This window comes from Bombus affinis, chromosome 11 (assembly GCF_024516045.1).
Source record: "Bombus affinis isolate iyBomAffi1 chromosome 11, iyBomAffi1.2, whole genome shotgun sequence".
Classification (NCBI taxonomy): Eukaryota; Metazoa; Arthropoda; class Insecta; order Hymenoptera; family Apidae; genus Bombus; species Bombus affinis.
In genome coordinates this window covers 2,077,058-2,089,219 of record NC_066354.1, presented here as the reverse complement: position 1 = coordinate 2,089,219, position 12,162 = coordinate 2,077,058, and the positions used below count along the sequence as shown (strand labels likewise).

Sequence of the window (12,162 nt, the reverse complement as noted above, 5' to 3'; positions counted from 1 at the left end):
ATCACGAGCTAGGAACATGACACATAAACGAAGCCAAGACGCACATCTAAGTGACAGATTCGTACATTAGTCAAAATTTCGCCTATCAGTCAACGACGAAACATTTCAAATTCGAATGTCATTTTATATGTCTTCGTCCATTCGTCAACAATATGTAGAGTCGGTCCAATTTCCCGGAAGTAGCTGGCGACCACAATGAACAAAAGTCGGCGAGCCGTAATCCCGTAGGAAAACTCATTCGATCCGGTAACCCCGAAGAATTTGACGCTGGTCTCCCGCTCCACGGAGCTTCCCCTTCGGAGTTAATCCGAGCCATATACGCGAGCGATTACCGTTAATTATATTTTCCTGGCCTCTCACCAGCACGCAGGCCTGTGTTTGCGCGTACCCGCTACTCATCCCTCATCCTCGTCTGCGAGCACGTGGCGTGGAGCTCGTGTGCGTGCGTGTTTTCGCTATGGAACGTGGGGTGGCCCCTACGAACTGCGTGGGAAGGGTGTGCACGAACTCCCGTGCTTGGCTTCCCTCGTCCTCGACGAGACTCCCGTGCGCCTCCCTTACCGTTAATACAGGCTACGTCGAGCGAAGGGCAGGTTTAAATTGGCACCAATTACCAGCAAAACACCCTCCGCGCACTTTCCACCCCCATCTACTGCCCCCCTCTCTCTCTCTCTCTCTCTCTCTCTCTCTCTCTCTCTCTCTCTGATCTCCCTGAAGCGTTGACGCCCGCTGTGCGTGGCATCCGCTCCACGAAACCACCCTCCAGAAAAGAAAGTCCACCCCTAAGTGGCGCAACGATATTACATTATGAAAATATACATCCCCAGCTGACGTAGCTAGTCGCCCCGACGATGTTATTATCGGCTGCCTCGCAGTTTTGCACTACGACCACGAGTTTTGGAAAGACAAGGTTAGAAAGACAAGGTTGGAAAGACGAGGTCCTCTGTTCTTCCGCGTTGGGGAAGTTTAAGTGGAAACTGGTGCGAGTGGTTGATGTTACTGGTACGATATAATCGTATATACAGTACTGTAGATAGCTGTTTGAACACCTGATACAATTCAATCGAAAGACTTTCCGTTATTTTTATTATGTTAATGTCATATATTGTATTATTATTGTTATATATTACGTTAAATTTTCGTAATATTTTTAAAGTTACGTTGGAGGTTACGTTTCTCTGTTGTTGGAGCCTTACCTGATTTTAATGTTGCTTTACAATAAAATAGGAGAATTTTAATATGACGTAAATGAAAATGTAAACGATTTATTAGATCCGAAGATGTAAATGTTTCAAAAATCGCTGACAAGTTACGAATTTTAATATCTTCGATAGTTCGAAGATTTGAAAACGGATAAAAGAACCAATCGACAATGTATTGAATTTTATAACTGCTTTTCTATATTTCCAAATGTTTATGATTGATAGTACATATATTACAATGGACATTTGTTCGTTAATTATAGAGACGTTTAATCGGGAACAGGTTCGATATTCGACGGAATATATTACGTCACTATCTATGACTACGGTTATCGATTCGTTGTATAGAATCAATTAGAAACACTGTTACATAATAATCATGTAATCCGGATAACTATTAGAATCTTGAAAACCAATCTCGAAAGCCTGAAACACCAATGTAATGGTATTCTTTACGAAATCTTTATATATAGAAAAATTATCAAGAAAGGAGCCAAAACATTCGTCACCAAAAATCGTCTACACATGATTCGTGTATAAACTCGAGTCACAGACAAATAACATAACGTAAACTCACAGACAAAATTGAGTTGAAACTACCGTCACGAGCAAATTACCGCGGATTTATCTATCTTAGGTAAGAGGCACGTGTACACAGAAATTGCTTAACGTCTCGATAGGGAATTTTCCACGAGATGAGAAGATTTACGAGTGACATCACATGACGTCTTTACCTATTCGTATACGCGTGTCGTTGACGAAGAAGACGATGTTACATGATGACATCAAAACTTACGTTTACTATACGTATAGTTTGGCATGTTTACTAGTATAGACAGGCGGTTCTAATGTCACATAACGCAATTGATCCGTTTACTCGTTATACTTATCGCGAGCATGGGTCTGAAATAAGCGTGTGATGGTTACACATCTTCAGAAAGGTCTCTATGGTCGCGTGGGTGTGGGAACGCGGTTCTCCGGACGTTTGTATCGCGCGGTTTTGCGGCGATCCAAGCGGATTTTCCTTTGTGGCTGGTGCGGTCGGGATGCGAGGAAAAAACGACGACGCGGCCATCAGCAGCCCCGCTTTCGTTCAGGATTTATGAATATTACCTTGTGAACACGTTCCTTATTACGTACTTGGGTTGCACAGGCAGGTAGCTATGAATGTTCTATTAATAGAATTTGAAATTCGCGGGTAGATAGTATTATATTCTTCATAAATTTTTTGTAAATTTCCAAAATTCAGTAATACGTAATTAGAGAAAACAAATTATAGAACGTCTAGTTTCCATGATATTATAGAAGATACAGCATCAACTTTCGGAAACTATTTCCACCCCTTCAATATATACGAGTGGTGATGAAAAATTTTCGATATATTTTTGTAAATAAGACACGAATTAAATATATTTCGTTCATGGTGAAAAAGTGTAAAGTAAAATAAAAAAGTAAAATAGCAATCTAGTGTTCTTAATTAAATCGTTGTTAATTAAATATTCCAATAGAAGTATTCCAACAGTATATTTAAAGTATTTTATTAATGTGTAATTCAGGAATCAACCTTAAAGTTTAAGAAATAGTTCGGCATGAAGAAGAAAGAAACGAGGTCTAAGAAACGGAGTTATGTGGCATGCACCATAGCTGCTTCGGGAATATTTTGAATAATCGTCGGTCTCGGCACATATATCGTTGTGAAAAATTGCTTAAGTGGTAGGTGCCAAGTGATGTGTATACGTGTAGTGTTGCGTATCACGGATGAGAAATGAGCATCATGGCTTTGATACCCAGGACGACGCAACGTTGTAACTTAATTAATATGCAAACGGGAATATATGTATTATACATTTTAGATTCACCCCTCATTCTACTCACAATGAGAATATTATCAACTGACCCATTGACAAAGACATTATTTCAATTTTTCTTCGTTCATATGTACTTGTATACTTCACTTCTACTATAAAAGTCAATTAAGTGTTTCTCCCCATTATTAACGCACTCGATCTTCTTTTGGAAGAATGAACACTGGTTTGATTGTATCGTCAATTAAAGATTGTACGTGACTTCAATCTAAAGCAGTCAAAATTAAGCAGTCTAAACCATTAAAGCAGTCAATCGACTAGTGAAATTACTCGAATAATTACGAGTATCAGTGTGTATCCAAGAACAAAATTTTCCCATGGTAGAAATTATATAATTATCTTTAATACTTTTCTCAAGGAAAAAGATGAATAATTGCGCTAAAAAGAAAAATGCTTAATTACCGGCTGTCCAAATCGAGCAGTTACGTCGAAAGACATTCAGGCAATATGGTAGGTACACGATAAAATTTAATCTGAACTCTTCCGAGAGCCTCATAGCGACGCTAATTTCTCCACGGTCGCAATTGGAACGATGGCGACTGGTCAAACGGGTCCGATAAACAGCGGCCAAAGAATGGCACTGTTCTCGCGATATAATCGCCGGCTGTCCTCGCGATTATTGTCGGGGGACGGGTGTGCCGGACCGTCTTGTATCGCGTTACAACGCTACACGTACCGGTACGCGCATCATCTCGCAAAAGGGAAAGAGGAAGATCCGTACGACAACCGGGCAAAAGTCTGGAGAACGCGAGGATGTCGAAGAGCGAGCAAGAAAAAGCGAGGACAGACGAAAGACGAGAGGAGGGAGAAGGAAAGGATAATTTATTATGCTGTCAGTATGTCGCTCACAATGACCGCCTCCTCGATTTTAGTGACATGGCGATTATCGTCGCAACCGATCTCAGCCGATCATCGTTAGCATGAATAACGTGACAATGGTAATCCCTTTCGTGAAAGTGCTAACGGCCATATACGTGCCGCGACACCAGATGTCGCTCTGAGAATGTAGAAGAGATCGTTGTTGCGAACCCCGACGAAGAAGAAGAAGAAGAAGAAGAAGAATATAGAGGAGGAGAAGAGGAGGAGAAGGCGCGAGGACATTCACCACGAAGCACGAACGGACCTCGACACGTGGCGCGTATATACGCGTTCGTCACTCGATGAAACGCTTCTAAAAATATTTAGCGGCGGGACGAGCACCGAGAAAAAATGAGGAAAACAAGAGGACCGGAGGGTTCGGTTTTAATTTGACTAGTGGAACGCGAAGTTTCGCGACGCGACGCGAGTATCGCCCACGTGATTGCCATTCTGCATCCCTTCCGGAAAGATCAAACGTGTCTTAGATCATGTCATGATCTTTAGTCTAATATTAAAAAAGGCTTTGTTAAATCTTTCGTTCTTCGCGAATAGTATCGTAAACCATTCAATTTTCGAAATGTCAAAGTGCTTATTTAAATTACTTTTTTTACATATAACGGGCAAAAAAATTGTATGTTTGTAACTCCTAAATAATTCGTGAGCGAATGAGTTAAAACATTTTTTATATACACAAAATTATTTGTACGCTTTGTCACTTGTTTCAATCTAATTTAATCTATCAACATATCACTATGACAACTGATGCCATAAATATTAACGCATTAAACCCTGCGATAATCATCCTGAAAATAATTCTAAAAATTATTTTACCACCACAAGAGACGAATTACCGCAATTCGTTGTAAGAGAGGTATTCTTTGGGGGCGAGTGACTATCGGGGATATAAAGGTACGATCAAGGGAGCAAAGAAGACTTCTTACGCGTTACGTTCGCCGAGGTAAGAATCTGTCCGTCCCTCTTGGTTCCCCGGGGGCGGCGAAATATTCTCGAGGCAGTTTCCAAGGGTTGATCGCAGCGTGGATCGCGAAGGGTAGGTTAGGAGGCCGTTCCTCTCGCCACGGAAGAGGCCAGCGTCGAAACGGGGGTAGGTTTTGGGGGGATGGAAAGTGGCCCTGTTACAAGTTTTACTGCAGTTTTGCGGCTCGGAACAGCGAGCGCGTAACGGCAGGCAATTGAATTTAAATATTCAATTATGCGATGTGTAAATGAAATAGAAGTCTTATGCAAATCGCTACACGCGCCGAGGGTTGTTGCAAATTTAAAGGGTTAAATATTTATTAGCGGAGGGTTAACCGAGATTTATGGCCAAGCTTCTGCTAATATTCCCTCGTCGCGTCCGGTGTGTGTCGTTTCTCCAGGGAATATCGTCCACGTTGTTCCTCTCTGCAGCCTCGTCTTCGCAATTTGATGATCGATATCCTCCCGCTCTCTCGAAAACGATCCACATCGTTCTTGAGCCAAAATCGAAGCGAATCCAGCGAAATCTTAACCACGCCGGACGTGTTTCCCTGACTCATGTCTTAATTAATTCCCACGATCTCGATGGACGAGTTTATCGTTCCAGGAATCGTTCCAGGAATCGTCCCTATCCTCGCGATTCGCCGTGTATTCGCCATTATTGTCACACGTCGAGAGGATGAAGGCGTCCTCCCTTACGCTCAAGAGTTCAACGATGAGTCGAGGGAATTTAATTAAGCCGATCGCAATTACACAACCAACGACGACTACGAGCATGACGAAGACGACGACGATGACGACGACATAGACGACGAGGAGCAGCGACGATCGGAGCGCGTTATTCAACATAGTACGATGACGACGCACAGCCGTGCGTTGACGCTTTAATTAAAAAAGACACGAAGGTGTTCTGCATGCACAGGGATAGGAGCTGGAGGCTTCGTTTTTTTTATCTCGAGCGAAGATCTCATTGGTATCGGTGTTTTTTTTTCTTAATGGAAATTACCAGGCAAGTGAATGTATTGTTCATCTCTCGTAATTCATTCATATTTTTTTTCTTTTTTTAACTCAACAAAAGGCTAACATTTATTTATAATGAAAATACGTTGATTGAGACAATAGTTTAAACAAGTTTATCATTATTGGTAATATATTATCGCTATGTAATGCTAGTCGTATACAATTGTTCGGGTGAGTCCGCCTTCTTTTTAATTTCTCGTCGCTTCTTCTTTTTCCTTCATCTCTTTTCTTTTCGATACTACGCCCGATTCCTCTCCGTACCAAATCTCATCCAATCGTTCCTTAAGCCTACGTTTAGGTAAAAGTGGTAATCGTAAACACACATACATGCACAATGTCCGTCGATGTGTACAAGAGAGAGAAAGAGACCGTCTCTCCCGACGCGCGTCAATAATTATGCACCGTCGGTTAATTGAGACAGCGTGTACACGTGTGTCTTCTCTTTACCGCTGAATATACGTGTATGATCTGCGTGTGCGAGTGTGCCGCGTATGTCTCTCCGTATAGTTGTGACTGCTTGTGTGTTCCGTGTGTGCGCGCGCGTGCGTGTCGTGTGACCCTCTAAGTGTCCGTATGCGATTCGTAAACTCATTCAACTACTCACGCGCGTATACATATGTGACTTTGCACGGTGAAAGAGTAAAGTCTCGTCTCGACTAAACGTTAACAATCGCACGAAACAAGATACGAAACGGACAAAATCTAAAAACGAAGAATGAAGTACGTACAATATTATTCGACGAAAGAAAAGAATAAGAATAAAAGAAGAAATATATAAAACGCGACATCCTCGACAAACGATCGGTAGTTTTTCACCTGATAAAAGGAGGAATCGATCGAACAACGATCGCTCGCCTCCTCTCGCCTTTACGAGAGCTTCCTCAATGTTCGTCGAGGCCAGCCTCGCCCGCCCAAAAATAATAAGTGTACAGAGCACATGAGACGCAAGCCATATCGACCGAGCATCTCCGTGAAACGATTCGACCACGATCGCAGAGAGATCCATGCATTATCGCGAAATTGAAAACATTAGATCGGTGGAAGAGCTCGTTCTATCGATGTACTAAACTGATATACGCGTTAGATTGTAATACGATACATCTTCGTAATAACTGATCCCTAACAGTCAGTCTCTCGTTATACCTTAAATAGGAAACTGTCGCAATGAATAACGAATGTGACAATTTATCAACAATTTATTCTAATAAAATGAACTTTTCCACCGAAATCATATTAAAATCGAAGGAAAAACAACAAACGTGGCTTCAATTCGTGGCTTCGATCGCGATCTTCAATTAGGAAATGAATCGTGTACAAATAAAAACAAGTAGATTCGTCCCAATTTGTCTCTCGTGTCACAGCATCGAAAGTCAAGCGATCGTGGTCGATCGACACATGCTTCTTCCGCGTCGAAGCCATTCGTTAGTAAGATTTTGATTAATGATAATTAAGTACACAGTCTGAGCGCACGCGTGAGCGCCTGCCCTGCACCTATGGCACTATGTATTCACATCAGTTTCATCATCACCTATGCGTGGTTCATCTCGTGAACGCGCTCGAGAAGACGCTCCGCGTGTGACGTGGTTCCGGTCGTTCGTTCGATAAGCGTAAATTGGAGCAAATCTGTTTTTGCGTAAACTTCTAATAATAGTAGTAAGTACAGAACTTTTCGATCAAGTTCTACATGTTGAGAAGAATAGCACGAAAAGAAATTATTAAAAAAGACAAAGGAAGAATATCACGTAAATATCATGATCTCAACGATCAATTATATATTTTCTATCTTCTACTATAAAGTTGCGGTAATCAAAAAATATACAAATTCCAACGATTCTCAACTGGAAGACGCAACAAACGAGAATTGAATAATCACAAAAATAGGCGTAAAAAATGTACAAATCCGCGCGACGAACAAAAAAAAAAAAAAAAAAAAAAAATGAACAAACGAGACTTATAATAGAAAAACGGAGCTTATCCTCCAGAGCGAAATATGTAAAAATTGAGCGTCGTTATGAATACATACAATGTAATGATCGAATAGAAGACACGTCGGAGAACACCGGTAGCGCGGTTCTCCATTTCTTCAGCCCGGTCTCTTCAAACATGGCAACTTCCATCACGCTGTCTGTGTTCCGTTCGACACTCCACCGTGTGTCGTTTCCCAGGATCCATAGCGTTATTTTCTTTCAGGGGAAGAAAGAAAGAAAAGCCGAGAGACCCGTGTTCAAGGTCTCTCGACCCTAGGTTCGGCACTCGTAACTAGGGTTCCGACCGACTGGTGCCGGAGCCCACCTTCCAACCTCCGTACACACCCTTGCGTTTATCTTTCTTTTTTCAATCGTTGCATAATATATGTTTATTATTGAAATCTTTCATCATTATATTTTTGTTTCGTCATATTTTTCCGTCTTTTCGTTCTTGCACTCCGCCATTCATTTCAGATTCTAATTTGGGATTGGTCATGTAAAAGGAGCAAAGGGAGAACATTGAAACATGAGGAGCCTTGGAGAACGTTCCTCCCTCGTCTGATGCCCTGCACTCTGTACCCTATTTCCGCGTTACGTACTTGCCGTCAGTGATCAACATTTGTTCCCCATAGACTCTACTCTATATGTATATACATTATATACTTGCATGGTAATTGTGTATATATTTCCCTCTGACAGTAAATGTGTATCGTCGCGTATACCGGTAGATCATGTACCTGGCAGCGTACACCCGCGAGACGATTTGGTTCAAATGTTCGCGTGTGTCCGCTTGTATAAGTCTCTCGTGTGCTCCTGTGATTCATAACGATCGTGTTCTGTGTATTAGTCTATAGATGTGTGTATGTATGTATTTGTATAAGTGAGTGTCAGCGAATCGCATGTGTATCGGTTCGCGTGTAGAAAATGCTAATTTCCAGGGTCAAGGAGCTCTCGAGGCTCGTTTTCTACGACGGGCACCAGCTGAGGGGCTCGTTCGGCTCCTTCTGCCTCTTGCTTCTCTCTATACCCCTTCCTATCAGTGTATATGCAGAAAGTTTCATCGTTTTTTTTTTTTTGCTTTTTTTTTATTGTTCTTTATTATTATTTCTCTTTTTTATTTTATTTTTACTGCAGCACAAATCAAGGGTTATTAAGTACGGGGATTGGGGGTGGACCTCGCGCGCCCTGCCGGCCAGGACTTGTACCTCACACAACTCCCTAGTTACGAGTACCGAGACCTAGTGTTCTGGTGATGATAGTTCGATCGCGTACGACTTCTGGGTATCTCGCTCAGTTCTCTGCTCTCGTCGCTGTTTCTCACGCGCTTCACCGTGGGTGTCTTCGTTTTTGCTCTCTTTCGATCGCGTGCACCTTCGAGATCGAGTCTCGATTTTTTCGTAGATCGTCACGAGAAACCCTGCTTAATATACCCTTGATAGATTCCTAGACTACCACATTCTTAAATTTATAATTTGAAATGATCGAGTTTCGTATCCATTTAGTGTTCAGAGATATAGGAATATGCTTGCAGAAGATCTATCGATGTACTTTAAGCAGGGTGAAATCGTCGAGATCGCTGTTCTATCGCTGTACAATTAACAACGCTGTCCCTTCGTGTCCTTTTTTCAATCAGATCAACGTCAGTTGCGCTTGTTCCGCCCGGTAACCACTAATCGAAAGCTACTAATAAGTTAAAAACTATTTTACGTCTACCACCGCTGAACGACTCTTTCTACGAGCGTTCCTATCATTCATTCTCACCTTTTTCTCTCGCACTCGCTCTCATTCGCACTTTTATCGTTTCCACTCTCCGTTGCACATGTACTCCATTCTTAAATTAGAAATAACTTGAACAAGTTTTCCCGTTTAAAAATAGACACAAAATTCATTTTGTTACGCGTTATAAGCCTTACATCCTATTACGTATATTCTGATCACGATTAATAGTTCGGTTCAGCAATGAATTCGCATCGCTCACGCCCCGACGCGATGTCCACGAACGACCGTCTCGTAGTTTTTACTCGTCCTCTCTTTCATATTCTCCTCTCTTTCGCGCTCGTTTCTGATCTATTTTCTTCTTTTCTCGCTCGTTTTCTTTTTTCCTCTACCCAAACACGATACTATGGTCCACGACACGCGCGACCTTCCACATGCCCACGAGCCAGGACCATTCAGAAAGCAGACGCCGCGTAGACGATATAACGCCTGTCATAAACACGCCTACCGCTCGCGATACTATCGATCGCGCGATCCGCGACGCTGAGCGCGTTTCCCCGACTCTGAAGTATCCGAACGGGGAACAATCGAAGGGGACAAACGAAAGAAGACAAAACTAGAGCAAGAAGAACGATTTAGGGTTTCCCGGTTTCGACAGACACGCGCGATCTGCTGCTCTCGTTCATCGCATTCAAAAAACGAGAAATATCGTCAATCGTTTAAAATAAATTCAATATATCGATGTTCGAATCGAATTATGTCCTAAAATAAGAGAAACGAATTAAAATAGTATTTTCTATATCGAAAGTGTAAAAAGTTGCAAGTTAACTATCGTAAATATTATTAGTTCGGGTGACTAAAAGAAATGCTATAGGTGGCAACGAATCGCGCGAAACCTAAGAAACGACCTACCTAAACGACTATCGCTCTCGTTCGCGTGCCCCTCGAATGCCTGATCCTCGCCTAACGACCTTCTCTAGCACACCGAGTCGCCGTACACGGCCGTTTCTTCACTATAATGCCCGTGTTTGTTCACGAAATTCCGTGCACTGTGCCGCACCGCGATAGACCTTTCGGTTTTGGAGAACAGAAGGAAAAAGGGGAGTAGAAAAAGACAAAAAGAGAAAGAGTGGACGCGTCAGTTGTTTCTTCGGCGGAGCACGTGGCGCGTGAACCACGTGCTATCACGACGATGCTCAAGACCGAAACCAAGGAAGGAAGAAGAAGAAGAAGAAGAAGAAGAAGATGAAGAAGAAGAAGCATAAGCGCCTGAGAACAACAGGTTCGAAACGTAGAATCGATTGCATAAGGTCCCGTTCGGCTATAATAGCTCATCGTGACTGGTTGGACCTCGAAACGACGGTCTCGGAGGGGCGAGGACATCTCCGGACGTGTTTTGAAAGCGGAACACTAGCCGAAAATCGATGTCATCGGACGGCTGGTGTCTCTGACTTGGGACGAATTTAGAAGCGTTCTTCCTCGCTTAGCACGCCGCGATCTTACATAATCGACCGTAAGAGCGAACTTGCCCGAACTTTGGCTGACACATGGTATTTCCGTATAGAACCATTTGCGGAGAAATTCCTGCGATAAATTTCATTGCACCGTCTGTAGCTTCTAGACGAAGGAGGTAGAGTGGGATCTTTGAGATCCAGTGGTTTCATTTAGCGACCTGAATTAACGCGAGGAGGCCCTCGAAGGAAGAATTCCGAGAATGTTTTGAGACCGTGTGTAAAATTATGTACATACGATGTGAACTGAACGGTTTTTCTCTGCGGATTGAGCAACGTTTAACAGAGAGAAAGACAGAAAGGTAGTGACAGAGTGGAAGAGAACGGAAGTAAAAGAGAGAAAAAAAAACGGAACGTGAATGAACTCAAAAGCCAGCCAAGTGCCAAACAGAATAACACTCGTCCTTTGCTCGGAGCAGTACGAGACACTCGCTAGCAACGTACTGGAAATTCCGACAAGTAGCGCCAGTCCAACAATTCGCGACCTATCGTGTGCGTTACCGTAACCTAACGACCCGTACGTGACACCCCTGCAACCCTCGATTTTTTTCATCGTCGAAACTTGGTTCGTAAGATTTGGTCGGAGAAACTAAGTACAAGAGGAAAGTCGAAGAAGAAGAACAAGAAGTGGAAGAAGAAGAAAAAGAAGAGGAAAGAGAAAGTGTTACGAGCAGAACGTGTCTAGGTACACATCTTTCTTCGAGCGGCTCGTGTGGTTCATTCGGATGGCACTTCTGCCCAGACGTATACACACGTGACCTCGAGCCACGAGAACGAATCAAGAGGGCGCCGTGCGCGTCCGTGGTGGTTCCTGCTACGGTCAGTCGCGATCGAACCATCCTGACGCATGGGTCACCAGCGATCTCATCAAATATCTCGTTTCAAACAACGAAGACACGATAGGATATAATCACGAGGCTGATCGCAAGATAGTAAGACCGGAGAACGTTCGAATTCCTTTAATTTTCACAGCTGACAAAGAGGAAGTAAATCTCGAAGAAAGATTGTCACTAGAGGGGAGTACGAATGACCGAAACGTCTAGAT

At 42.8% G+C, this 12,162-nt stretch overlaps 1 protein-coding gene across 6 annotated transcripts in view; it reads right to left on the bottom strand.

Moving 5' to 3' along the window:
• The window catches only part of LOC126922340 (homeobox protein homothorax), a 500,699-nt gene that overhangs the window by 420,997 nt on the left and 67,540 nt on the right, over window positions 1-12,162 (bottom strand). The window lies entirely within an intron of this gene.